This window comes from Mirounga leonina, unplaced genomic scaffold (assembly GCF_011800145.1).
Source record: "Mirounga leonina isolate KUSES-001 unplaced genomic scaffold, KU_Mleo_1.0 Mir_127, whole genome shotgun sequence".
NCBI classification, from domain to species: Eukaryota; Metazoa; Chordata; class Mammalia; order Carnivora; family Phocidae; genus Mirounga; species Mirounga leonina.
In genome coordinates, this window is record NW_023270316.1 from 74,039,092 (window position 1) to 74,044,861 (window position 5,770).

A 5,770-nucleotide genomic window follows, 5' to 3' on the forward strand; every position below is an offset into this window, starting at 1 on the left:
AGGGAGTGGCAAAGTTCTGGAAGAGAATAGGGGTCCACAAATACTGTTGTCACATTTTTGGAAAATCCAGTCAGTCATGGATACATTCTAGATATGGAATTGTTCCATGACAGATATGTACGGTTCTAATTTCGACAGATGTTTGCTAATTGCCCTTCAGAGACTTTGTGCCAATTCACTCCCAGCAGCAATGCATGAGAAGCGCATACTTGTTTCCAAAGGAGTGGAAGAGTGACGCAAAGGACAAACGAGTGAGCGAAGGAGTGAGCGCAATGAACGAACGTGCAGTTGGTCTTGAGAGAAACACTTATTCGTCTGGCCACTGGGGGGCGGTGTTTCCCCACGGACGCGCAGGGAGGCCCCCGGGGAAAGGCGGTCTGTGAGCACTTCAGTGCCCTTTGCTTTGGGCAGGGGAGGCTCGAGCCTCCCTACATCCAGATGCGGGTGTGTGGCATTAGAGCGCACGTGGCTGTCCTCCACAGCCGGGAACAGGGAAGACAGGAGTCCCAGCTCGCCGTTCCTTTTGCCCCTTGCAGTCCAGGAGGCCTCTGACGCCCGGGTGAAGTCCCCCCAGAGCCACAGGCGGAGCTCAGAACGGATTCGTCCTCCGTAGGGGCCTTAGGGGTTTGAGGCTTTTCCTTCAAAGGCACATTTCCAACGGTGGTAGGTAGTTTTAAGCCTGCAAATGCAGGGCCTTGCACAGTCCCGGGAGACCTGGAGTGGTCCTCCGGAGAGGCCCTGCAGGGCTGAGGCCCACCCTCTGGCCCCTCCCTAGGGTGGCCCCTTCCCCACGCCCTCCTTCCGGTCATTCCACGGATGGCTCGGAGCTGCCGAGACCGGCGCCTTGCCCGTCCTATCTCTCCTGCCCAGGGAGGGCCCTTGGGCCCCGCGTGAGACATCCCGGGGGCATCAGGCAAGACTTTGCCCCCACCCCCACCCCACCCCGCACATGAACCTTGTAACACAGAGTGAGGTGGGTGGATGTCCCCCTACTGAGATCCAGGGCAAGGCTGGGGGAAGGGGTGGGGAGTCAGGGACAGGGGAAGGAACACAGCCTCTGAAGTTTAACAATTTGCTTTTAACCCAAATCAGGGAGCCAGCAGGCCTCCTGGGTCACCCTGCAGCCTACCCTTAGGAGGCCCTGCTGCCATGTGTGTCAAGCTCACCCACTTGTGCTTGTCCCCTTGGGTCCCGACCCATCCCTTTCCCAGTCGTGGTCCCCTCCTCCCCTCAGCTTCGTGGCCCAGCAGGGGTGAAGGCCGACCACCTGCAGTGGCCTGGGAAGGGCGAGCAGAAGCAGGAGGAATGCAGAGTCGCTTCAGGGAGGCAGGCCTGGCTTTGAGCCGCACTTCCAGGAGCCTCGGGCAGATGACTTGGCCCCCGTTCTCTCCCCTGTGAAATGGATCCCGGTTCCTGCTTCACAGAAGTGCTGTGTTAAATCAGGTAGCAAATATGGCGGTCTTAGCACAGGCCTGGCTCTGAGGGGCAACCAGGCGGCACTTCCCTCCTCTGGGCCTTCCCCCGGCAGCTGCGGCCCAAACGCCGTCGTCCAGATGGGACAGGCGGCCATTCCGGCTACACCCCCAGCAGAGAAGGGCCTGGCTGACCCTCGGCACCACGCACCCTGAGGGCCGGGCTTGGGCGTCCCTCCAGCAACCCCGCGCATTCTTTGTTTCTTTGGCTGACGTGCACGGGCCCTCGGGGACACAGCGACTGCTTACTGGGTATCGCCTGTCCCTCAGGGGACCGGTCTGAGCGCCCGGCACTGAGGGCCATCTCCCATGAGGGCTAATCGCTGTGTCACTCTACGCTTGATTAAATGGGACTCGGGCTTCACCCTGGCCCTGTGTTGGTGGCCCCACGCCACAGAGGGGTGGGACTGCCCTCCCTCCCTCCCCCTGGCTGACCTCTCACTGCTCCCTAGTTAACAACCCTGAAAGAGTTTGAACACAGGAAGCCCCACCTCCCGCCCTCACGAGTCCTGAAGGGAGACATTTGTGTTAACCTACTTTCAAAATCTCTTTCTTGCAATGGCCTCAGAACAGAGTGTCTCTCCCTCTTCAGTGAGAGGCTGGGAGCGAGGCCAGTGGGCATGCGGGGGAGGGGTGGATATGGCCCCACAGCTTCCCATGCTGTCTTGGGTCACCTGGGTTAACACGGAGGAGGGTCCTTCATAACAAGGTTGGGGGCCCACCAGGGCATAAACCAGTCCCCGGCCATTTGTCTTAGCAGAGGACAGACAACCATGATGACCAGATGGGGGGCCAACTCAAGAATGTTTATACTGTTTCCCATTCAGAGTCCCTTAACAAAATGGGCAAGGCCACTTCTAGGGAGCCCCCTACAGGGAACCACTTAGGGACCTGCCTGCTCCCGTCAGCCCACAGACTGACTACACGTAGGGGAGAGGGAACCTTCCTTATCCGCCTCACTGCCCAGCATGACCAACCACGGCCAGCCCCCACCCAGAGCATCTTTGTAGAATGCATTCATGACCCAGAGAAAATCAATGCAGTGCTTTGCTTTCTTTTATGCCTTTTTTGATGCTCCTGTTCCAACAGGGGCCGGGGTTAGAGTGCCTGCCACTATTTATTGCCTCCGACATCCCAACCACCTGTCAGAAGAGGTACTTTGGTTGGGCCACAGCCATGACCCATAGATATAAACAAGTGAGAAGCTTGGGTAGGTTTGGCCCTGAAGGGACAGTTGCTCTAAAAGGAACATGGAATTGGGCCACCAGATGCTGAACCAACATGGTTGCGGTCCTGAGGTGACCAGGTCATTATTCAGCTCACCTCTGTGTACCCCAGGGGTGCTCATCTGCCACCAAGGCACCGGAGAGATGGACAGCGCCAGACTGCCTTGAGGTCCAGTGCCCAGTGCGGAGTCCCTGCAGGTGGTCTTTGGGCTCCTAGTAGCCATGCAAGGTCAGGGGCTAAGATGATGTTCCTGAAACTGGTGTTCCTAAGAATCACTCCCGGTTCCTGAACAAACTGGATTCCAGGGTCCCAGCTCCAGGTTTGACGCAGTAGGTTTGGGATGGCCCCCAGCAATCTCAATTTTAACATGCATCCCAGGTAACTCTGATGTGGGTGGTGTAGGAACCATCCTGGGAGAACTCAGACTCAGCTGATAAGCAGTAAGGGGACTCTGGTCCGGCTCTCTCCGTGGTGGTCGGACAATTGTATAACCGTTTCTGACAGGGCCCATTCCTCTATTAGCTTTCTTAGGCTTCTGCATCTGCAGTGTTGCCTCAAAACCCTGCGTGGTGGGATCTGGCCAGGCAGGAAATGGAAGCACTGGGGAAAAGGAGAGGATCGGGCTGCAAGCTGTAGCTCAGGGGCAACGGAAGGATGTGACAGTGACAAGATGTGAGGGTCCAACAGCCGCCTCGGGGAAGGAGCCTGGCCTGCGGGAGCGGGCTGCTGGTGGCAGACAACATACAAAAGCAAGTGACCTAGAGCCATTCAGAAACGGGAAGTTGGGGGGGCACAGGGCTGGCTTGAGCCCCGGCAATGCCACGGCTGGGTGCAGTGGGAAACCAGGTCAAACACCAAAGGTCGACCGGAAACAAAGCTGCCGATGAGTGTGGGTGCTCACGGGCAGGGGGCGGGGTGGTAGCGATCGGCGGGGGGGCTCCCAACGGTGAACCGCTGTGCTGGTAGTGACTTACTGTGAATCTCTTTACCCCAGCCCTCAGTGCATACATTGTTGAGACTCTAGCTTGCAAATCAGATGAATGCCTAGGTCCTTGAAATACTAAAAGACATTTCAAAGGAGCTGAAAGATGACACCCTAACTTAATTATTGAGATGGTAAAGTCCTGATTTCTAAAGGGTACAAGGGACATTTCGAGTCACCATCACCTACGCCACAGAAGGTAACATCTTATCCACATAAGGGCTAAGTTATATTCACGCTTCCAGGATGTGTAGGCTTACATACTCTCAAATGCTTGACTTCTATTTAGACTGGTTTTAGGCCAGAACAGCCGAAGCATATCCTAGAATATTAAACGCTTTTAAATGTCACTTCATGGTAAGTACCACTTGGTAGGTTTTAAATTGCTCTCAAAGGGCATATTTTCTTAATTTTTCTTCATGGTAAATCATCTACCAATTCACCACCTCTAACTAATCATGGTGCTATATTTGAAGCCAATTACTCAAATCACAAGTGCACAGGATGCATGCAGTGGGGGATTTAGAAAGATGACATATGCAAATATTCACAACAGAGAGCTATTGTGTTTTGGCAAATAAATGTCCATGTGTCAGCTCTGTGAAGAAAGTATATTTTGAAAGCAAATCTCTTTATCATCTAAGTTCCTGTCAAGGTACGTCTACAAGTTACTCATACCTCCAAATTAAATATGTAAGGCTTCTCTAACTCCTGACATGCCTCCCTATTGGTACTGTCATCAGAGAATGCAGAATTAGACCTCAGTACAATGTGCTCTCACAGTGTGAACACTTCTTGGTCTAAAGATAAGAAAATCAGGTGGTGATGATGTCAAGTAGTGCTTTTCAAAGTTTTAGGTAGTGGAACCCCTTTTTTCAAATGAACCAAGGGCAAAAAATAAAAATTATTTTGTCAGCATAGATTTATTCCTAAATTAAAAAAATTTTTTTTAAGATTTTATTTATTTATTTGAGAGAGAGAATGAGAGACAGCACAAGAGGGAAGAGGGTCAGAGGGAGAGGCAGACCCCCTGCCGAGCAGGGAGCCTGATGCGGGACTGGATCTCGGGACTCCAGGATCATGACCTGAGCTGAAGGCAGTTGCTTAACCAACTGAGCCACCCAGGCGCCCCTAAACTTAAATTTTTAACACTCAGTGAAAACATCCAAGTTCTAAAAATTTGAACCTGGGGTTAAGGCCAGCAATTGTTAGAGTCTCAGTCTCCACATTATTTAGGTACTGTGTTCTACTTGTATAGCTTTTTTTTTTTAAAAAAAAGATTTTATTTATTTATATGACAGAAAGAGACACAGTGAGAGAGGGAACACAAGCAGGGGGAGTGGGAGAGGGAGAAGCAGGCCTCCCACCCAGCAGGGAGCCCGATGCGGGGCTTGATCCCAGGACCCTGGGATCACGACCTGAGCCAAAGGCAGACGCTTAACGACTGAGCCACCCAGGCGCCCCTACTTGTATAGTTTAAACAAAGGAGATGAAGGTGACAAGTGTTTCATACCACGCCACGCAATCCTTGGACACCACTTAAATAAAGATGTCATGAAGAAAGAGAAATTGAGTCGATCCCATTTACAATTGCACCCAAAACCATAAGATACCTAGGAATAAATCTAACCAAAGAGGTAAAGGATCTGTCCTCAGAAAACTATAAAATACTCATGAAAGAAATTGAGGAATACACAAAGAAATGGAAAAACGTTCCATGCTCATGGATTGGAAGAACAAATATTGTGAAGATGTCAATGCTACCTAGAGCAATCTACACATTCAATGCAATCCCCATCAAAATACCATCCACTTTTTTCAAAGAAATGGAACAAATAATCCTAAAATTTGTATGGAACCAGAAAAGACCCCGCATAGCCAGAGGAATGTTGAAAAAGAAAAGCAAAGCTGGCAGCATCACAATTCCGGACTTCCAGCTCTATTACAAAGCTGTCATCATCAAGACAGTATGGTACTGGCACAAAAACAGACACATAGATCAATGGAACAGAATAGAGAGCCCAGAAATGGACCCTCAACTCTATGGTCAACTCATCTTTGACAAAGCAGGAAAGAATGTCCAATGGAA